At 46.8% G+C, this 23,740-nt stretch overlaps 1 long non-coding RNA gene across 1 annotated transcript in view; it reads left to right on the forward strand.

Annotated features, from left to right (window-relative positions):
- The window catches only part of LOC137846788 (uncharacterized), a 483,557-nt gene that overhangs the window by 319,603 nt on the left and 140,214 nt on the right, over window positions 1–23,740 (forward strand). The window lies entirely within an intron of this gene.

A 23,740-nucleotide genomic window follows, 5' to 3' on the forward strand; every position in this document is an offset into this window, starting at 1 on the left:
ATGATCTTTGTTACTGGATCTGTTTGCGGGGTTAACGATTGCAGCTGTGAATGACTAAAGTCTTTTGAGGAAGCTGAATGATAAAAACCAAACCAAGAAACAGCCCTTGGTCTACTCGAAATAATATAGGATTTGCCGTTTGTGGGGTCACGTGAAAATAGTCGTGCAAGTCAACTAGTTTGGGGGGGAGGGGTGGGTGAAGGTGGAGATGCTGTTGCCCTTTCAGAGAAAGCTTCTTAAGTTGGCACTTGACCAACTGTTCTATTTCCGTATTTTCCCTTGGTCTCTTTCATTGATCTGTTTTGTTGACCTAGAAGAGCCGATGGAACTGCTCAAAGAAACGTGCTCAAGTGGACCTTGAGTAAGTATTTACATGTTCAACTGTTCCCCGGTCGGTCTAGCTAATGCTATCAGCGCTTGTATTCTTTTACAAAAGATGTTTAATTCCCGAGACAGTAGAGGAGGAAGACCACTGGTAATCTCTCTGCTTAAGAGGCACTGTTAGGCAACCGCAGAAGGCGAAGAAACTTGCCCCCGAGGCACCAATCTGACCCTTCTTTTAGCCTGTATGCTTTCAAAGAGCATATCATAGAAGCATAGATTGGGCAGGGTTGCCAACCACTAGAACAGGCTGCCCAGAGCTGCATCCAGCCTGGCCTTGAACGCCTCCAGGGATGGGGCATCCACGACCTCCCTGGGCAACCCGTTCCGGTGCCTCACCACCCTCTGAGTGAAAAACTTTCTCCTAATATCTAACCTAAATCTCCCCTGTCTTAGTTTAAAACCACTCCCCCTTGTCCTATCGCTATCAACGCGTGTATTTTTACTCCTGTTTATACAGAATCACAGAATCGTAGGGGTTGGAAGGGACCTCAAGAGATCATCGGGTCCAACCCCCCTGCCAAAGCAGGTTCCCTAGAGCAGGCTGCCCAGGTAGGCGTCCAGACGGGCCTTGAACATCTCCAGAGAAGGAGACTCCACAACCTCCCTGGGCAGCCTGTTCCAGTGCTCCGTCACCCGCACCGTGAAGCTGTTCTTTCGCACGTTGGTGCGGAACTTCCTGTGGTGGCTTTACCGTGCTAGGCAGCTAAACACCACAACCGCTCTCTCGCTCCCCCTCCTTAGATGAGGAGGGGAAGAAGTAAAGGAAAGAACAACTCACGGGTTGAGATGAGGATAATTGAATTAAAGGGAAAAAATAATAATCTTTCCTTGATAATAATAACGATTATTATTATTAACTAAACAATTTAACTAAAGGGGAAAAAAAGGGAAAGGGAAAAAAGGAAAAAACCAAAACAAATAAAGGCTACGTGGAAGTGCAGAGGAAAGAAATTACTCTCTACTTCCCACAAATGAGCGATGCTTGACCACGTCCTTGAAGCAGGGCCTCAACGCGCGTAGCCGGTGTTTGGGAGGAAGACCGACGTTTTCACAAGGAGAGCCCAGCCTTCCCCTCTTCTTCCTGTTTCCACCTTTTATTGCTGAGTGTGACATCGTACGGTATGGAATATCCCTTTGGTTGGTTGAAGTCAGCTGCCCTGGTGATGTTTGTCTTCTCGCTTTTTTGCCCACCCCCTAGGAGGGTTAGAGAGAGTCCTGATGCTGTGCCAGCGCTGCTCGGCAGTAGACGCAACACTGGTGTGATACCACTGCTGTTCTAGCTACAAGTGCAGAGCACAGCACTGTATGGGCTGCTGCAGGGAAAGTTAACATCCCAGCCAGACCCAGTACAGGCCGTTGCCCCTTGTCCTATCCCCACTAACCACTGCAAAGAGGGTGGCGAAATCCCACTGTCTCCCACGCTGAAGGTATTTGTAAACATTGATAAGATCCCCTCTCAGTCTTCTCTTCTCCAGGCTGAACAGACCCAGGTCTCTCAGTCTTTGCTCATAGGGAAGATGCTCCAGGCCCCGTATCATCTTTGTTGCCCTCCGCTGGACTCTTTCCAGGAGATCCTTGTCTTTTTTTGTACCGGGGAGCCCAGAACTGGACACAGTACTCCAGGTGAGGCCTGCCCAGGGCAGAGTAGAGGGGGAGGATCACCTCCCTTGACCTGCTGGCCACGCTCCTTTTAATGCACGCCAGGATCCCATTGGCCTTCTTGGCCACCAGGGCGCACTGCTGGCTCGTGGTCAACCTGTCGTCCACCAGGACCCGCAGGTCCTTCTCCGCAGAGCTCCTCTCCAGCAGGTCATCCCCCAGCCTGTACTGATACATGCGGTTGTTCCTTCCCAGGTGCAGGACTCTACACTTGCTCTTGTTAAACTTCATTTGGTTTCTTCCCGCCCAGCTCTCCAGCCCGCCCAGGTCTCGCTGAATGGCAGCACAGCCTTCTGGCGTGTCGGCCACTCCTCCCAGCTTTGTATCATGGGCGTACTTGCGGAGGGTGGACACTATTCCCTCATCAAGGTCGTCGATGAAGATGTTGAACAAGACCGGACCCGGCACCGACCCCTGGGGAACACCGCTGGTCACAGATCTCCAGCCGGACTCTGCGCCGCCGATCGCCACCCTCTGAGCTCGGCCAGTCAGCCAGTTCTCAACCCGCCTTACCGTCCACTTGTCTATCCCACGCCTTCTCAGCTTTGCTAGCAGGGTGTCGTGGGAGACAGTGTCAAAAGCCTTGCTAAAGTCAAGGTAGATGACGTCCACTGCTCTCCCTCCATCAACCCAGCTGGTGATGCCATCATAGAAGGCTACGAGGTTGGTCGAGCACGATTTCCCCTTGGTGAATCCATGCTGACTACTCCTCATAACTTTCTTCTCTTCCAGTGGCTTGGAGATGGCATCCGGAACAAGCTGTTCCAACAGCTTTCCAGGGACAGAGGTGAGACTGACCTTTCCAAGAGCTCCACATCCTTCTTGTGCTGGGGGCCCCAGGCCTGCACGCAGTATTCCGGGTGGGGTCTCCCAAGAGCAGGGTAGAGGGGGAGAATCACCTCCCTCTCCCTGCTGGCCACCCCTTTTTTTAATGCAGCCCAGGACTTAGTTGGCCTTCCGGGCTGCAAGCGTGCGCTGCTGGCTCACGTCCAGCTTCTTGTCCGTCAGGACCCCCAAGTCCTTCTCCGCGGGGCTGCTCTGAAGTTCTTCTTCTCCCAGCCTATAGAGATACCTAGGATTGCCCCAGCCCAAGGTCAACGCCTTGCACTTATGGCATCCCTTCCCTCTATTGTATCGACTGCACCGCTCAGCTTGGTGTCATCCGCAAACTTGCGCGATTCCGTCGTCTGTGCCATTGCTAAGGATGTTGAAGAGCACCGGTCCCGAGCCCGACCCCTGAGGGACGCCACTTGTGACCGGCCTCCGCCCAGACATAGAGCCGTTGGCCACAACCCTTTGGCCGCGACCAGCCAACCAATTCTTTATCCACCCAACAGTCAATCCTTCAAATCCCTACCTCTGCAATTTAGAGAGAAGAATGTGGTGAGGGACCATATCAAAGGCTTTGCTCGGTCCAGGTAGCGTATCCTATCCCAGGACTGGTTTCAGCCGTAAACAACAAACAGTTATGAAGAGAGATGTAGCTTTGTAAATGTTTTTGTTGCCTTGGGTGAATTGGTGTCTGGTCACGTTGATTGGCCCACGTGGTAGCTGGGAGATGGCCGACGGGGAGGACTGAGATGTTAAAGCTGCCTGTGGTTGCCTGCCCCCAGCCCCGTCCCCGTGGGCCATCCCGATGGCAGTAGCGCCCGCCTGGAAGCTCAAACTAAAGCGAGCGTATTCTGATGTCGTTACCCTCCAAGCCTGTCAGAGAGGCAGAAGCGCTGTGGCCTCCTCAGGCAGGAACTGCACGTGTGGGGACGGCCGCGTCCCTGCCGCCGTGTCGGGCCAGTTTGAGCTCCGCTCTCCGTGCGGCTGCAGGGCACCGCGGACCACGCTTGGGCAGCCTCGGGGGGCGCTGCCTAGTTTTCCAGAAGCTTCCTCCCCAGCTGAGCAGAAACCCAGTTGTGATGCGTCAGGGCTGAGCACAGGCTTTGTATTCCTTCCCGCCACCCCCTGCACGGGAGGTGCAGCTTTCCCCCTTGGAAACGTCAGCGGTTGAAGTGGGGCTCTCAGGGAAGGTTGTGGAGCAAGTTCTGAAAAGGTAAGATTGCCGGGTTTTAAGAATTGATCCGGTAACTCTGTGCACAGACCAAGGTAAGAAATGTTAAGTATTGCCTTGGGGGTCAGGTGAGACTCTGCGTGATGTGTGATTGAGACGTACTTTTGTACGAAGCGAGTGTGGAGTCCTGATCCGCGGTTCCGTGGCTCCGCGAGGGGCGCGGCCGGAGATGGACGAAGCGTGAGATAAGGGAGAGAAAGGAAGAGTCTCGGGAAATTTGGTGTACGGTAATCCTTGCACAGGGAAGTGCTTGGAAGTACACCAGGGAATCTGGTAAATTCATAGGTGTGTGGTAGCCCTTGCAGGGGGAAGTGCTTGGCAGTACACCCCCGTTTTCCAGAATCGGAACGTTAGTGCGAGGTACCCTGCAGGAGGGAAATTTCTGTAGCAGCACACTGACAAGGGCTAGGAAAAATGGGAAATATGAGTTCCAGGGGACAGGGAGATATCCCTGGGGGAGTGCCTACCAACAGTTCTTCCTGAAGAATGATAAGAAATTGGAAACATAATCCCAAAATTAGAGGAGATTGTAAAAGAAAAAAAATAAAATTAAATATTGTGTATCAGTCTGGACAAAAGAACCAATTAAGGAAACAGCAGTGTTTTGGCCAAAATAGGGGTCTGATGAAAATTCAGGCTTTACATTTATGTGTAAACAATAAGCTTCCTTTTTCGGAGAAGGAGCCAAGTTATGCTCCCTATAATCCTAATACCGTACCCGTGGCAGCAGCAGTCACTCCAGGAAGGGAGACAGGGACTGTAGTTAACACTGTCCCTAAAGAAGGATCGTGCTCTAGGCTCTGTCAAGAATTAGAACAAGGTAGAAGATATGTTGAGAATTTTGCCTTCCCTGGTACTGACAGTACTAACACTAACCGTGTATCCTCTTAGGTGAACTACCCCCCGTCCTTAGCAGCAGAGAGGTTAGGACTTTTAAGAAGGAGAGGAAGTGTTTATTCGAGGACCCCAAGAGCCTAGCTGAACAATTAGACCAGTTCCTACGACCTGACTTATACTCTTGGGGAAGGGAATTATGCCTGTAAGTATGTTGTTTACAGGGAAAGAAATGGGAATGATCAGGAGGAGAGCTGCTATACAAGAATGGGAAAGAGCTCATCCTCCAGGACCAGGGGTAATACCGGCAGAGCAGAAATACCCACTTGCCAATCCTGGCTGGAGTAACAATAGTGTGCAACACAGAAATCATATGAGAGGCTTGGGGTCAGAATGAGAAAGTACTCGGGGATGAGTCCCGAGGACCCGGTATCCCAAGGGCTCTTGAAAGTTCATTGTGTGATTAAAGCCTGGCGAGATACGCAGAAAATGCTCCAGAAGGTGGGGGGCTGTAGTGAACAGTCACTGGGGGACCCTCCTGCGGGAGGCCCTGGAGGTGTGTGTCCGGAGGGGAGATGAGAAGGAAAAGCAGAGAGCGAAACTAATGGTATTGACAGTGCAGCGGGTAGTGAGGCAGAGGGTTGGAGAAAGAGGAAGAAAATCTTCAGGGGGAGTCAGGGCCAGGATGGAAAGGAGAGGAAGAGAGATGAAGGAATGGCAGGCAAAGAAGGCTGCCTGTGTTGTGGCCTGAATCCTAGCAGGGACAGGCTTTGATAAGATGTTTTAAGTGTGACCAAGGATTCCCAGGGGATGCGATGTATGATTACATTGTACCAAGAAAAGACTGCCTGGGGAAATGAGGCCCGTAAGTCTCTCTTTGCTGTTCCTTGCGTGATAGCAACATCGCGGTTCCCCCTGCATTCTCTACAGCTATAGGTAACCATACAGCTTGCCTCTCACGGCAGGGTGTGAGTGCTGCCCAGCATCTGGGAGAATTTGCCTTGTGCTACCAAGGACTTGATGGGAAACTGCTCAAGACTTGAGATCCCCACCCAGGGCAGATCTCTGGTGGTACGGTGGAGGGAAGATCTTACGGTCCACCCTACCATATAACTGGGGAGGCACTTGTGCGCTTGTTCGATTAGCTATACCCTTCACCCTGGCATTTGAAAGAGAAACATCACAAATACCCAGAAGAAGTTAAAGAGGCTTAGGAGTATCATTCGATGACAGAGTATACATAGATTCTCTTGGGGTGCCTAGAGGAGTTTCCGATGAACAGAAAGCCAGGAATCAAATTGCTGCAGGGTTTGAGTCACTGTTCTGGTGGGTAACGATCAATAAGAATGTGGATTGGATTAATTATATTTATTCTAATCAGCAGAGAGTCATAAATTATACAAGGGATGCGATGAGAGGAATCACTGAACAACTAGATGCCACCAGCAAAATGGCTTGGGAAAACAGAACATCGTTAGATATGATGCTCGCGGAGGAAGGAGGTGGGGTGTGTGTGTGAGATACTGAGCAACCATGGTTGCACTCTTATACCCAGCAATACTGCCCCAGATGGCTCAGTAACTAGAGCATTGCAAGGGCTTACCACCCTTGCCAGTGAATTGGCAGAAAAAGTAGGCATATTTACATCCTTGATCGTAGTTGTAGGAGTTTTGACAGCCGTTGGTTGCTGCATTATCCCCCGTGTAAGAGGACTAGTACAGTGGTTAACTGAAACCGCACTATTGAAACGAATGACCATGGAGCCACCACCTTACTCAGATAAGGTGACAATGAGGAGATGGAAAGCGAAGGAGAAGAAGAAATCTACCAAATTACACCTTAGAGAAAGGTTTTTCAAAAATCAACGGTTTATAAAGAAGAAAAGGGGGGAATTGTCATTTATAACGGTTGGGGGCTCGTCCGGGATGGCTTTGGTTCCTGAATTCTGATTTGATCTAGGAGAGGCGCCCCACCATTTGGTGGCTCCTGTTCGAGTCAGGTCGGGACTAATGCCATCTTGAACCTGAATAAAGGTAAGCAAAGAATTTGATTTTGTTATGAGCTCCCTTGCCGGCTGCAGCACTGTATTTTGCCCGTAATTCTGCGCGCGAAGATCCGAACGAAGACGACGGAGTCGTAAGCATTTAAGGCGTGTACCGTTCGGTTGCCTGTGTGTGTGAGAGTGTGACTGAGACGGAACTTAGTTCCGAAGCGAGTGTGGAGGTCTTCTAACCGCGGCTCCAGTCTCCCGCGAGGGACTTGGCCGGTGAAGGACCGAAGCGATTCCTATAGGATTCGTGGGTGGGTGATAGGTCCTAAACCCCCTGCAAGACACTCTTACTAAGGTAACCAAGGGCTGTGGGAATTGCCATAGTGAAATTCCTAGATGGTTCAGACAGAATTGAAGACCAAGGACCAGAAGAAAGGGAGCAAATTACCAGACATACCACCAGAAAGTCCATTAAGGAATAATGATTAGCGGACGCCCCTAGGTGCACCCTGAGTGTTTTGCTCGGAGGGGACTCCACTCTCGGCCGCTCACCGCAGGAGCAGACAAAGGCCTCCTGAAGCTGCGGACAAGCGGTATGTTTTCAGCTGCTGGAGGGATACTAACTGGAGTGTTAATAATTGTATGTCTTATTCTTAAACGTCCAGGTATTTTGTGTTGAAAGCATTTGTGTAAGTGTAAGGGTTTGAAACCAAGTGGAATGAGTCACTCCACGAAGAACACGGTCAGAGACAATACTCGTTTGGTTGGTTATCATTCTAAATTATATTCTTGTGGTATGAATGAGATGTGCTAGAGGCCTCTCTGTGTGATTGCATGATTGTGCTGTGGGAGTGAGACGCAGCGTCGCTGCGAAGCGAGTGCGGAGTTCCGATCCGCGGTTCCGTGTTCTCCGTGAGGGGAGGGGCCGGAGACGAGCGAAGTGCGTGACAGACCGAAAAGAAGTGCTGTTTTATCCAAGTGTTGATTGGTGGTGCCCAATATATGGGCCTGGCAGTGTATCTTGTGATCCTATTTTTGCTCTTAAATGCTTTGAGTGTGACAAGAAAAAAGGCGGGAGCATTATCTAAGTAACTAACAGTTTAGAAGCCCTGGCGGATTTGCTGTGGTGTTTGGTCAGTTTCCCAAGTACTGGAGAGGGGGAGGGGGCTGACTGATTATGGAAGCGGTAGAACGGAGAGAGTCATTTCTTTGGTGGTTCGGGTTTGAGCCCTGGGAATTCGGTAAGAAGGGGGAGAGCGAATTTATTTAGGCCTCAATACCTTTTTAAACCCCCCATATTGACGGATACACAGGAGTGATTCCTTGTTTTGTATGGGCTCACTAAGAAAGCGCATGAGAAAAATCGGCATTCGGCTTGAAATTCGGTCCTGTTGAAATGTCAATTTTGTGGAAACGGTGGTCATGTTCGTCTAGAAGACGGAAGGCTGAGTGCTTCAGCTGTTTTCCTGAAGTTCCGTGGCTTTATGATTGGAACGGGGCTCATTAATAATCTGAAATAGTAAAGTTTGTACGTGGGAAGAAGCGTTCAATCCCAGAGAATTGGGGCATTAGGGAAGAAGATTAGGAAAAGATGGTAAAAAACCCGCAGTAAAAAGGTTTGCGTGGAAATTGAAGCAAAGGACGGTAACTAGTAAGGAATAGTAATAAACAAATAAATAAAAGGGAATGGGAAATCAAGGAAACGGGTAACATCCAAAACAAAGACGTTTTAAAGAAAGCCTCCTTGGGTGCATATTGGCACATTCGAAGGATATTGTTAGAACTGGGGGCACGGAAAGGAAGAGGACTTTCACTAAGTATTGCAATCAGTGGTGGCCACTACATAAGCTAAATGGCCACTTTATGGATCAATCGACTATAAGGCTATCTTGCAACTAATGTTTTTGAGGAGAGAAGGAAAATAGGATGAAATGTAGTATACTGATAGGTTGTTTCAGCATCTTAGAGAGAAAAGGAGTGGAATTAATTGGCCCTTGACTGAGCCTTTGGTGTTGGCATGAGAAAAGTACAGGCTGGAGAAAGATAAAAGGAAGTGTTAAAAGAGTTGTCGACGGTGTTAAAGGTGTGGCATGTAGTATTTAACAGAGCTGTTTGAAGTTGAATGAGCAGGGAAAGAGGATGTAGGAATGTTAATAGTTCTGCCTCAACAGGAGGCTGTGATCTCAAAATCACCGGTGTGAGCCCTTTGGGGCAGAGGGACCATGATGGGTCCGAGAGAGTTGTCATGGAAACAGAAGAGCAGCTAACTCTTAAAACAACCTGAGTTTATGAGTGAGCTCAGATTGCCGATGGGACCGCTCAGGGAACTGCTGACAATTGCATTCCCCTGACCGACCCCCCACTGAGACTATAGTCACCCCGGAAATAATGAACGGTAAATACCAAAATCTGGTTAAATTGGGAATGGAGAATCAGTTCCAACAAGGTCCAAAAGAAACCCCTATGGAATTTTTGGACCAACTTTGAAATGCAATGGAAAACAAAACAAAACAAACAAACGAAACAGGAGAAAATGGGGGCTAAGTTAGAACAAGGAAAATGGACGCTGCCAGACAGGCGAGAGATACGGCCAAAAGCTTATGCGAAGCAAATACTGGGACGTTTGCATGCCCAAACACATTGGGGTACAAAGGTGTTAAGTGATCATTTACTAAAACAATTTGGTTGCATTGTTTGTTTTTGAAATAGCAAAGCAAATTACACCACGTTGCTTAACTTGTCAGAAGATAAATAAGAAAGTGTTTTGACAAGCAGCCACGGGAGGGAGAAAAACAGATTATAGGCCTTTCGAGAGGGTACAAGTTGGTTTCACTGAATTGCCCCAGGTAGGGAGGATAAAATATCTATTGGTAATAGTAGATCACTTAACGCAATGGGTAGAAGCTTATCCCGTAGCACGAGCTACGGCACAAATGGTGGCAAAAATTCTATTAGAACACCTGATACCTAAATACGGGATAATCCAGTACATTGATTCTGCTCAGGGCACACACTTTGCTTCTAAAATAATAAAGGTATTCTGTCAATCATTGGGTATTCAGTGGGAATACCATACTCTGTGGCACCCACAAAGCTCAGGGAAAGTAGAAAGATTGAATCAAACAATAAAACAACAATTGGCTAAATCAATGATCGAGACACAAATGCCCTGGATGAAATGCTTACCATTGGCACTTCTAAACATAAGAACTAAACCACACAGTGAGACTGGATTATCGCCATATGAAATGTTATATGGTATGCCTTATTCTCAAGGGATGCCTCTAGGGAACAATGTAGTTGAGGGTCGTAGCATGCAGAAATATATAATTACTATTGGAAGGAGATTGCAAGAGCTAAGAGAAATTGGAGTGATGGCTCAGACACCACCTTTAGGATTTGCTATTCATAAGATACAACCAGGGGACAAGGTCTTAATAAAAACCTGGAGGGAAGAATCATTGAACCCCCGGTGGGAGGGACCGTACCTTGTTTTACCTGCACATCCAGAATAAAAGGACCAGTAAGTACCGAAACTTGGAGGGTTGAGTCCGCTCCTGGGGAACTGAAACTAAAGCTAGAGAAGAACTAATGTTCTGGCAGTGACGCTCTGCATGAATTAAGGACGCCAAATAAAGGGGACAAGCCTAAAGGGAGGAAAGGGAGAAGGCAAGACCGGGGCAGGACTCTCCACTGCGGTGTGTATGGTCTACCGAGGGAGGCAACCCCTATGGGTACTGACCGCCGAGTGAGAGGGCCTCGACCCGACTTCTCCCACGCTAAGGTCAGGTTGTCCCGAGAAAATAACATAAGAACCTTTTTTATAAACCCATATAAAATTGTGATTTGTTTTCCAGGAGCTGGATCACCCCGACAGGCTGAACTGAATGGTAACACAAGCCCCAATCGACCCTGAAAGCGGGCCCAACCCCTTGATTGAAGGCGTCTTGCCTATTATGATCTGTGAGGAATGTTTTAACAATTCGTGTCAATGGAGAGCTTGAAGGAAAATGTATTCGTATGTTCTTTCCTTGAAGTCTCTGATACCTGGGGGTTTCAGAACAACTGCTAACTGTTATGACTTCTGAATGGGACACTATGCAAGCCCCTGATTTCTGGCCAGGAGATTAAGGAGAAGGGAAAAGCTGAAGGACGGCTAAAAGACAAAGCTTGCAGGGAACGCTGTGCAAGCTTTTGACATACAGCCAAGGAGTACAACGAAGAAGGACAAGAAAAAAAAAAAGCCTGAGAGGAAGACTATGAGCCTTCATCATGAAAGACCCCCAGAGGGAGCACCAGAGACTGATACGCATGCTCCAGTAGGAGGGTTCAAATTCCGGAACTAATTATAATAACTCCGTTGTTTGTTTTTTTTTAGAAATAGTAATGAATATGTATTAGTCTAGGAGCATAAAAAATCAGCATCTTGATGTAACGGGTGTGCGACCAGGTGGAGCGGAGACTCCCGGCGCACCCAGCGCTGTTTGCTTACCTCTATTCTTTTAATAAATTGTAAACTTTGATTATAATCCTATTTTGGGACTGAGCTATTTATAACAACTTGGGGGCTCGTCCGGGATGGTTTTGGTTCCTGGATTTTAATCTAGGAGAGGCGCCCCCACCATTTGGTGGCTCCTGTCCGGAACCAATGCCATCTTGAACCTGAATAAAGGTAAGCAAAGATTTTGATTTTGTTATGAGCTCCCTTGCCGGCTGCAGCATTGTTTTTGCCCGTAATTCTGCGCGCGAAGATCCGAACGAAGACGACGGAGTCGTAAGCATTTAAGGCGTGTACCGTTCGGTTGGGTGGGATTCGGTTGCCTGTGTGTGTGTAAGAGTGTGACTGAGACGGAACATAGTTCCGAAGCGAGTGCGGAGGTCTTCTAAACGATAAGCAAATACTGGGACGTTTGCATGCACAAACACATTGGGGTACAAAGGTGTTAAGTGATCATTTACTAAAACAATTTGGTTGCATTGTTTGTTTTTGAAATAGCAAAGCAAATTACACCACGTTGCTTAACTTGTCAGAAGATAAATAAGAAAGTGTTTTGACAAGCAGCCACGGGAGGGAGAAAAACAGATTATAGGCCTTTCGAGAGGGTACAAGTTGGTTTCACTGAATTGCCCCAGGTAGGGAGGATAAAATATCTATTGGTAATAGTAGATCACTTAACGCAATGGGTAGAAGCTTATCCCGTAGCACGAGCTACGGCACAAATGGTGGCAAAAATTCTATTAGAACACCTGATACCTAAATACGGGATAATCCAGTACATTGATTCTGCTCAGGGCACACACTTTGCTTCTAAAATAATAAAGGTATTCTGTCAATCATTGGGTATTCAGTGGGAATACCATACTCTGTGGCACCCACAAAGCTCAGGGAAAGTAGAAAGATTGAATCAAACAATAAAACAACAATTGGCTAAATCAATGATCGAGACACAAATGCCCTGGATGAAATGCTTACCATTGGCACTTCTAAACATAAGAACTAAACCACACAGTGAGACTGGATTATCGCCATATGAAATGTTATATGGTATGCCTTATTCTCAAGGGATGCCTCTAGGGAACAATGTAGTTGAGGGTCGTAGCATGCAGAAATATATAATTACTATTGGAAGGAGATTGCAAGAGCTAAGAGAAATTGGAGTGATGGCTCAGACACCACCTTTAGGATTTGCTATTCATAAGATACAACCAGGGGACAAGGTCTTAATAAAAACCTGGAGGGAAGAATCATTGAACCCCCGGTGGGAGGGACCGTACCTTGTTTTACCTGCACATCCAGAATAAAAGGACCAGTAAGTACCGAAACTTGGAGGGTTGAGTCCGCTCCTGGGGAACTGAAACTAAAGCTAGAGAAGAACTAATGTTCTGGCAGTGACGCTCTGCATGAATTAAGGACGCCAAATAAAGGGGACAAGCCTAAAGGGAGGAAAGGGAGAAGGCAAGACCGGGGCAGGACTCTCCACTGCGGTGTGTATGGTCTACCGAGGGAGGCAACCCCTATGGGTACTGACCGCCGAGTGAGAGGGCCTCGACCCGACTTCTCCCACGCTAAGGTCAGGTTGTCCCGAGAAAATAACATAAGAACCTTTTTTATAAACCCATATAAAATTGTGATTTGTTTTCCAGGAGCTGGATCACCCCGACAGGCTGAACTGAATGGTAACACAAGCCCCAATCGACCCTGAAAGCGGGCCCAACCCCTTGATTGAAGGCGTCTTGCCTATTATGATCTGTGAGGAATGTTTTAACAATTCGTGTCAATGGAGAGCTTGAAGGAAAATGTATTCGTATGTTCTTTCCTTGAAGTCTCTGATACCTGGGGGTTTCAGAACAACTGCTAACTGTTATGACTTCTGAATGGGACACTATGCAAGCCCCTGATTTCTGGCCAGGAGATTAAGGAGAAGGGAAAAGCTGAAGGACGGCTAAAAGACAAAGCTTGCAGGGAACGCTGTGCAAGCTTTTGACATACAGCCAAGGAGTACAACGAAGAAGGACAAGAAAAAAAAAAAGCCTGAGAGGAAGACTATGAGCCTTCATCATGAAAGACCCCCAGAGGGAGCACCAGAGACTGATACGCATGCTCCAGTAGGAGGGTTCAAATTCCGGAACTAATTATAATAACTCCGTTGTTTGTTTTTTTTTAGAAATAGTAATGAATATGTATTAGTCTAGGAGCATAAAAAATCAGCATCTTGATGTAACGGGTGTGCGACCAGGTGGAGCGGAGACTCCCGGCGCACCCAGCGCTGTTTGCTTACCTCTATTCTTTTAATAAATTGTAAACTTTGATTATAATCCTATTTTGGGACTGAGCTATTTATAACAACTTGGGGGCTCGTCCGGGATGGTTTTGGTTCCTGGATTTTAATCTAGGAGAGGCGCCCCCACCATTTGGTGGCTCCTGTCCGGAACCAATGCCATCTTGAACCTGAATAAAGGTAAGCAAAGATTTTGATTTTGTTATGAGCTCCCTTGCCGGCTGCAGCATTGTTTTTGCCCGTAATTCTGCGCGCGAAGATCCGAACGAAGACGACGGAGTCGTAAGCATTTAAGGCGTGTACCGTTCGGTTGGGTGGGATTCGGTTGCCTGTGTGTGTGTAAGAGTGTGACTGAGACGGAACATAGTTCCGAAGCGAGTGCGGAGGTCTTCTAAACGATAAGCAAATACTGGGACGTTTGCATGCACAAACACATTGGGGTACAAAGGTGTTAAGTGATCATTTACTAAAACAATTTGGTTGCATTGTTTGTTTTTGAAATAGCAAAGCAAATTACACCACGTTGCTTAACTTGTCAGAAGATAAATAAGAAAGTGTTTTGACAAGCAGCCACGGGAGGGAGAAAAACAGATTATAGGCCTTTCGAGAGGGTACAAGTTGGTTTCACTGAATTGCCCCAGGTAGGGAGGATAAAATATCTATTGGTAATAGTAGATCACTTAACGCAATGGGTAGAAGCTTATCCCGTAGCACGAGCTACGGCACAAATGGTGGCAAAAATTCTATTAGAACACCTGATACCTAAATACGGGATAATCCAGTACATTGATTCTGCTCAGGGCACACACTTTGCTTCTAAAATAATAAGATTATTCTGTCAATCATTGGGTATTCAGTGGGAATACCATACTCTGTGGCACCCACAAAGCTCAGGGAAAGTAGAAAGATTGAATCAAACAATAAAACAACAATTGGCTAAATCAATGATCGAGACACAAATGCCCTGGATGAAATGCTTACCATTGGCACTTCTAAACATAAGAACTAAACCACACAGTGAGACTGGATTATCGCCATATGAAATGTTATATGGTATGCCTTATTCTCAAGGGATGCCTCTAGGGAACAATGTAGTTGAGGGTCGTAGCATGCAGAAATATATAATTACTATTGGAAGGAGATTGCAAGAGCTAAGAGAAATTGGAGTGATGGCTCAGACACCACCTTTAGGATTTGCTATTCATAAGATACAACCAGGGGACAAGGTCTTAATAAAAACCTGGAGGGAAGAATCATTGAACCCCCGGTGGGAGGGACCGTACCTTGTTTTACCTGCACATCCAGAATAAAAGGACCAGTAAGTACCGAAACTTGGAGGGTTGAGTCCGCTCCTGGGGAACTGAAACTAAAGCTAGAGAAGAACTAATGTTCTGGCAGTGACGCTCTGCATGAATTAAGGACGCCAAATAAAGGGGACAAGCCTAAAGGGAGGAAAGGGAGAAGGCAAGACCGGGGCAGGACTCTCCACTGCGGTGTGTATGGTCTACCGAGGGAGGCAACCCCTATGGGTACTGACCGCCGAGTGAGAGGGCCTCGACCCGACTTCTCCCACGCTAAGGTCAGGTTGTCCCGAGAAAATAACATAAGAACCTTTTTTATAAACCCATATAAAATTGTGATTTGTTTTCCAGGAGCTGGATCACCCCGACAGGCTGAACTGAATGGTAACACAAGCCCCAATCGACCCTGAAAGCGGGCCCAACCCCTTGATTGAAGGCGTCTTGCCTATTATGATCTGTGAGGAATGTTTTAACAATTCGTGTCAATGGAGAGCTTGAAGGAAAATGTATTCGTATGTTCTTTCCTTGAAGTCTCTGATACCTGGGGGTTTCAGAACAACTGCTAACTGTTATGACTTCTGAATGGGACACTATGCAAGCCCCTGATTTCTGGCCAGGAGATTAAGGAGAAGGGAAAAGCTGAAGGACGGCTAAAAGACAAAGCTTGCAGGGAACGCTGTGCAAGCTTTTGACATACAGCCAAGGAGTACAACGAAGAAGGACAAGAAAAAAAAAAAGCCTGAGAGGAAGACTATGAGCCTTCATCATGAAAGACCCCCAGAGGGAGCACCAGAGACTGATACGCATGCTCCAGTAGGAGGGTTCAAATTCCGGAACTAATTATAATAACTCCGTTGTTTGTTTTTTTTTAGAAATAGTAATGAATATGTATTAGTCTAGGAGCATAAAAAATCAGCATCTTGATGTAACGGGTGTGCGACCAGGTGGAGCGGAGACTCCCGGCGCACCCAGCGCTGTTTGCTTACCTCTATTCTTTTAATAAATTGTAAACTTTGATTATAATCCTATTTTGGGACTGAGCTATTTATAACAACTTGGGGGCTCGTCCGGGATGGTTTTGGTTCCTGGATTTTAATCTAGGAGAGGCGCCCCCACCATTTGGTGGCTCCTGTCCGGAACCAATGCCATCTTGAACCTGAATAAAGGTAAGCAAAGATTTTGATTTTGTTATGAGCTCCCTTGCCGGCTGCAGCATTGTTTTTGCCCGTAATTCTGCGCGCGAAGATCCGAACGAAGACGACGGAGTCGTAAGCATTTAAGGCGTGTACCGTTCGGTTGGGTGGGATTCGGTTGCCTGTGTGTGTGTAAGAGTGTGACTGAGACGGAACGTAGTTCCGAAGCGAGTGCGGAGGTCTTCTAAACGATAAGCAAATACTGGGACGTTTGCATGCCCAAACACATTGGGGTACAAAGGTGTTAAGTGATCATTTACTAAAACAATTTGGTTGCATTGTTTGTTTTTGAAATAGCAAAGCAAATTACACCACGTTGCTTAACTTGTCAGAAGATAAATAAGAAAGTGTTTTGACAAGCAGCCACGGGAGGGAGAAAAACAGATTATAGGCCTTTCGAGAGGGTACAAGTTGGTTTCACTGAATTGCCCCAGGTAGGGAGGATAAAATATCTATTGGTAATAGTAGATCACTTAACGCAATGGGTAGAAGCTTATCCCGTAGCACGAGCTACGGCACAAATGGTGGCAAAAATTCTATTAGAACACCTGATACCTAAATACGGGATAATCCAGTACATTGATTCTGCTCAGGGCACACACTTTGCTTCTAAAATAATAAAGGTATTCTGTCAATCATTGGGTATTCAGTGGGAATACCATACTCTGTGGCACCCACAAAGCTCAGGGAAAGTAGAAAGATTGAATCAAACAATAAAACAACAATTGGCTAAATCAATGATCGAGACACAAATGCCCTGGATGAAATGCTTACCATTGGCACTTCGAAACATAAGAACTAAACCACACAGTGAGACTGGATTATCGCCATATGAAATGTTATATGGTATGCCTTATTCTCAAGGGATGCCTCTAGGGAACAATGTAGTTGAGGGTCGTAGCATGCAGAAATATATAATTACTATTGGAAGGAGATTGCAAGAGCTAAGAGAAATTGGAGTGATGGCTCAGACACCACCTTTAGGATTTGCTATTCATAAGATACAACCAGGGGACAAGGTCTTAATAAAAACCTGGAGGGAAGAATCATTGAACCCCCGGTGGGAGGGACCGTACCTTGTTTTACCTGCACATCCAGAATAAAAGGACCAGTAAGTACCGAAACTTGGAGGGTTGAGTCCGCTCCTGGGGAACTGAAACTAAAGCTAGAGAAGAACTAATGTTCTGGCAGTGACGCTCTGCATGAATTAAGGACGCCAAATAAAGGGGACAAGCCTAAAGGGAGGAAAGGGAGAAGGCAAGACCGGGGCAGGACTCTCCACTGCGGTGTGTATGGTCTACCGAGGGAGGCAACCCCTATGGGTACTGACCGCCGAGTGAGAGGGCCTCGACCCGACTTCTCCCACGCTAAGGTCAGGTTGTCCCGAGAAAATAACATAAGAACCTTTTTTATAAACCCATATAAAATTGTGATTTGTTTTCCAGGAGCTGGATCACCCCGACAGGCTGAACTGAATGGTAACACAAGCCCCAATCGACCCTGAAAGCGGGCCCAACCCCTTGATTGAAGGCGTCTTGCCTATTATGATCTGTGAGGAATGTTTTAACAATTCGTGTCAATGGAGAGCTTGAAGGAAAATGTATTCGTATGTTCTTTCCTTGAAGTCTCTGATACCTGGGGGTTTCAGAACAACTGCTAACTGTTATGACTTCTGAATGGGACACTATGCAAGCCCCTGATTTCTGGCCAGGAGATTAAGGAGAAGGGAAAAGCTGAAGGACGGCTAAAAGACAAAGCTTGCAGGGAACGCTGTGCAAGCTTTTGACATACAGCCAAGGAGTACAACGAAGAAGGACAAGAAAAAAAAAAAGCCTGAGAGGAAGACTATGAGCCTTCATCATGAAAGACCCCCAGAGGGAGCACCAGAGACTGATACGCATGCTCCAGTAGGAGGGTTCAAATTCCGGAACTAATTATAATAACTCCGTTGTTTGTTTTTTTTTAGAAATAGTAATGAATATGTATTAGTCTAGGAGCATAAAAAATCAGCATCTTGATGTAACGGGTGTGCGACCAGGTGGAGCGGAGACTCCCGGCGCACCCAGCGCTGTTTGCTTACCTCTATTCTTTTAATAAATTGTAAACTTTGATTATAATCCTATTTTGGGACTGAGCTATTTATAACAACTTGGGGGCTCGTCCGGGATGGTTTTGGTTCCTGGATTTTAATCTAGGAGAGGCGCCCCCACCATTTGGTGGCTCCTGTCCGGAACCAATGCCATCTTGAACCTGAATAAAGGTAAGCAAAGATTTTGATTTTGTTATGAGCTCCCTTGCCGGCTGCAGCATTGTTTTTGCCCGTAATTCTGCGCGCGAAGATCCGAACGAAGACGACGGAGTCGTAAGCATTTAAGGCGTGTACCGTTCGGTTGGGTGGGATTCGGTTGCCTGTGTGTGTGTAAGAGTGTGACTGAGACGGAACGTAGTTCCGAAGCGAGTGCGGAGGTCTTCTAAACGATAAGCAAATACTGGGACGTTTGCATGCCCAAACACATTGGGGTACAAAGGTGTTAAGTGATCATTTACTAAAACAATTTGGTTGCATTGTTTGTTTTTGAAATAGCAAAGCAAATTACACCACGTTGCTTAACTTGTCAGAAGATAAATAAGAAAGTGTTTTGACAAGCAGCCACGGGAGGGAGAAAAACAGCTTATAGGCCTTTCGAGAGGGTACAAGTTGGTTTCACTGAATTGCCCCAGGTAGGGAGGATAAGATATCTATTGGTAATAGTAGATCACTTAACGCAATGGGTAGAAGCTTATCCCGTAGCACGAGCTACGGCACAAATGGTGGCAAAAATTCTATTAGAACACCTAATACCTAAATACGGGATAATCCAGTACATTGATTCTGCTCAGGGCACACACTTTGCTTCTAAAATAATAAGATTATTCTGTCAATCATTAGGTATTCAGTGGGAATATTCTAAGTGGTATTGGAATATTCTAAGTGGTATTCTTTATCTGCTAGATTATTTCCTCCGGTGTGGTAATCTAATTAGGTATTCAGTGGGAAAATTCTAAGGAGAATCTCCATCCTTTACTGGATGCGGGGGGGGAAACCTTGTTACAAAAGATGAGGAAAAGGCGGAGGTGCTTATGCCTTCTTTGCCTGTCTTTAGCGGCAATACCGGTTGTTCTCTGGATACCCGGTACCCTGAGCTGGCAGAAGGGGATGGGGAGCTGAATGTGGCCCTCACTATCCACGAAGAAATGGTTGGTGACCTGGTACGGCACTTGGATGCGCGCAAGTCGATGGGGCCGGATGGGATCCACCCGAGGGTACTGAGAGAACTGGCAGAGGAGCTGGCCAAGCCGCTTACCATCATTTATCAGCAGTCCTGGCTATCGGGGGAGGTCCCAGTTGACTGGCGGCTAGCAAATGTGACGCCCATCTACAAGAAGGGCCGTAGGGCAGACCCGGGGAACTATAGGCCTGTCAGTTTGACCTCAGTGCCAGGGAAGCTCATGGAGCAGATTATCTTGAGAGTCATCACGCGGCACTTGCAGGGCAAGCAGGCGATCAGGCCCAGTCAGCATGGGTTTATGAAAGGCAGGTCCTGCTTGACGAGCCTGATCTCCTTCTATGACAAAGTGACACGCTTGGTGGATGAGGGAAAGGCTGTGGATGTGGTCTACCTTGACTTCAGCAAGGCTTTTGACACCGTTTCCCACAGCATTCTTCTCAGGAAACTGGCTGCTCTTGGCTTGGACTGGCGCACGCTTCGTTGGGTTAGAAACTGGCTGGATAGCCGGGCCCAAAGAGTCGTGGTAACTGGAGTCAAATCCAGTTGGAGGCCGGTTACTAGTGGCGTTCCCCAGGGCTCGGTGCTGGGGCCGGTCCTCTTTAATATCTTCATCGATGATCTGGATGAGGGCATTGAGGGTACCCTCAGTAAGTTCGCAGATGACACCAAGTTAGGTGCGTGTGTCGATCTGCTCGAGGGTAGGAAGGCTCTGCAGGAGGATCTGGATAGGCTGGACCGATGGGCTGAGGTCAACTGTATGAAGTTCAACAAGGCCAAGTGCCGGGTCCTGCACCTGGGGAGCAATAATCCCAAGCAGAGCTACAGGCCGGGAGAGGAATGGTTGGAAAGCTGCCAGGCGGAGAAGGACCTGGGAGTATTGGTTGATAGTCGGCTGAATATGAGCCAGCAGTGTGCTCAGGTGGCCGAGAAGGCCAACGGCATCCTGGCTTGTATAAGAAGCAGTGTGGCCAGCAGGGCTAGGGAAGTGATCGTCCCCCTGTACTCGGCTCTGGTGAGGCCGCACCTCGAGTACTGTGTTCGGTTTTGGGCCCCTCGCTCCAAGAAGGACATGGAGGTGCTTGAGCGAGTCCACAGAAGGGCTACGAAGCTGGTGAGGGGTCTGGAGAACAAGTCCTACGAGGAGCGGCTGAGGAAGCTGGGCTTGTTCAGCCTGGAGAAGAGGAGGCTCAGGGGCGACCTTATCGCTCTCTACAGGTACCTTAAAGGAGGCTGTAGCGAGGTGGGGGTTGGTCTGTTCTCCCACGTGCCTGGTGACAGGACGAGGAGGGGGAATGGGCTACAGTTGCGCCAGGGGAGTTTTAGGTTGGATGTTAGGAAGAACTTCTTTACCGAAAGGGTTGTTAGACATTGGAACAGGCTGCCCAGGGAAGTGGTGGAGTCACCATCCCTGGAAGTCTTTAAAAGATGTTTAGATGTAGAGCTTAGGGATATGGTTTAGAGGGGACTGTTAGCGTTAGGTCAGAGGTTGGACTCGATGATCTTGAGGTCTCTTCCAACCTAGAAATTCTGTGATTCTGTGAATATCATACTCCATGGCACCCACAAAGCTCAGGGAAAGTAGAAAGATTGAATCAAACAACAACAAAAAAAAAAACAACAATTGGCTAAATCAATGATCGAGACACAAATGCCCTGGATGAAATGCTTACCATTGGCACTTCGAAACATAAGAACTAAACCACACAGTGAGACTGGATTATCGCCATATGAAATGTTATATGGTATGCCTTATTCATAGGGAATGCCTCTGGGAAACAATGTAGTTGAGGATCGTAGTATCCAGAAATACATAATTACTGTTGGGAGAAGATTGCAAGAGCTAAGAGAAATTGGAGTGATGGCTCAGACACCACCTTTAGGATTTGCTATTCATAAGATACAACCAGGGGACAAGGTCTTAATAAAAACCTGGAGAGAAGAATCATTGCACCCCCGGTGGGAGGGACCGTACCTTGTTTCACTTACCACTGAAACAGCTGTGAGAACAGCAGAAAGGGGTTGGACCCATGCATCCAGAGTAAAAGGACCAATAAATACCAAAACTTGGAGGGTTGAGTCCGCTCCTGGGGAACTGAAATTAAAGCTAAAAAAGAACTAATGTTCTGGCAATAAGGCTCTGCATAAATTAAGGATGCCAGAAGAAGGGGACAAGCCTGAAGGGAAGAAAGGGAGAAGGCAAGACCGGGGCAGGACTCTCCACTGCGGTGTGTATGGTCTACCGAGGGAGGCAACCCCTATGGGTATTGACCGCCGAGTGAGAGGGCCTCGACCGGACTTCTCCCGCACTAAAGCCAGGTTGTCCCAGGAAAAAGAAACAAACAAGCTAGCAAAGATATATGTATATAATGAATAAGGTTTTTTTTTTTAACCTATTGTAATTAGTTTTCCAGGAGCTGGATCACCCTCAAAGGCTGAACAGTAACCCAAGCTCAAATAGATCCTGGAAGTGGGCCCAACCCCTTGATTGAAGGCATTTCTCACACCCCCACGATACCCCCTGGACGACGCAGAAGGATGTTATACTTCCTGGTACTATTTTTACAAGGGCAATTAAGCCATGGGAATAACTTTTTCATTCTGGGGGAGGAAGTGGCCAAGGCTTTTAACCTTAGCAATTGCTGGGTTTGTGGGGGACCAGGGGGAGCTGAAAGTTGGCCCTGGGTAGCTGGCCCGGTTGAACCTAAGGGGTGGGTTAGTAATTTGAGTGAAGTTCATAATGGTACACAATTCTGGAAAGGGGAAGAAGGCCCGTGGCAGTTGCACTCGTCAGAGAAAGGTATATACTGTTTAAACAGAACAGGAACAGTAAAGGTGGGAAAAAGCATTTGTATATGGGCTCTGTCTCCTGGATATGAATGTACTGATCCTGAATGTGGACCTAGAAACTGTACAGCAAGTAAAGGGAAATGGAATGCTACGCATGTCCAGCTGAAAAACGGGATTTGGCTGAAATGCTCGTATAAGACGTTTTTTGGACCTGGATGTGAAGCCATGGCAAGAGCACAATCAAAGGGACAATTTGACGTTCAAATCCTGAGTTGTCAGCGTGATAACACCACTAGGGAGCAGCATGTGGTAAAGAGTCTACCGCTGGAGGTGGCAAAATGAGAATGGGACACAAGTGTTCTTTAAATGTTTCTGGTCAGCTCGTAATATGACAAGTCGTGAAGGAGAACTTAGTCATAACTGTGAGTGGGAATCTAGTGCGGGAGCTTGGAGGTGTATATATATGAGTACTAATGGGGCAAACATTGTAACAGGACCACTTGGTAATGAAAACACTTTGTATTTTCACGCCCCAAGGAATAAAAGAGAACGGGACGGTTCTTTTCCAAATGGGACGTGGGCTCATTATTGGGTGTGTGGCAAACAGGCCTATAAAAGGCTACCAAAGGACTGGTCAGGAATATGCTATGTGGGGTACATAAGACCCTTGTTCTTTTTATTGTCACAAATACAAGGAAATCACTTAGGAATAAAATTATATGATGATCTGAATAGAGAAAAACGATCTATTGATGCTTCCTTAGCCGGAGGTAGTGCTCAAAAACGGAGAGAAAATGAATGGCCCCCTGAAAGAATCATACAGTATTATGGACCGGCTACCCGGAACCCGAATGAGGTAATATCTGGAGCCCGAGAACCTCTTCATAATTTGAATCGAATAATTAGGTTGCAAGCTGTCCTTGAAATAATAAGCAATCAAACAGCGACAGCTTTGGATCTTTTAGCTGACCAGTCCACCCAGATGAGGAATGCTATTTTTCAACATAGAATGGTTTTAGACTATTTACTAGCAGAAGGGGGGGGGTGTGTGTGGGAAACTAAATGATTCTAATTGTTGCTTACAAATTGACGGTAATGGGAAAGTGGTTAAACAGATAACAAGAGAAATTAGAAAATTGGCCCACGTCCCAGCACAAACTTGGAAGGGTATGGATTGGGATTTATTTTCATGGCTGCCTGGTGGACCATGGGTTAGAAGGATGTTATTTTTATTTTTATGTGCTGTAATGATGTTATTATTCATACCTTGTATGATACCTTGCTTTACATTATTGATGCGCCGGATGATAAATAGTACATTTGTAATGACTTCATTAAAAAAGGAAGTCAATTATGATGCTTAAGAATTGGACCCTCTGAGAACGGACTGATGAACTCCAGTTATTAATGACAAAAGTTGAAAAAGAGACACGAATTGAGGATATTAAAAAGAAGATAAGGGATTGTGAGGAATGTTTTAAC

This window comes from Anas acuta, chromosome W (assembly GCF_963932015.1).
Source record: "Anas acuta chromosome W, bAnaAcu1.1, whole genome shotgun sequence".
NCBI classification, from domain to species: domain Eukaryota; kingdom Metazoa; phylum Chordata; class Aves; order Anseriformes; family Anatidae; genus Anas; species Anas acuta.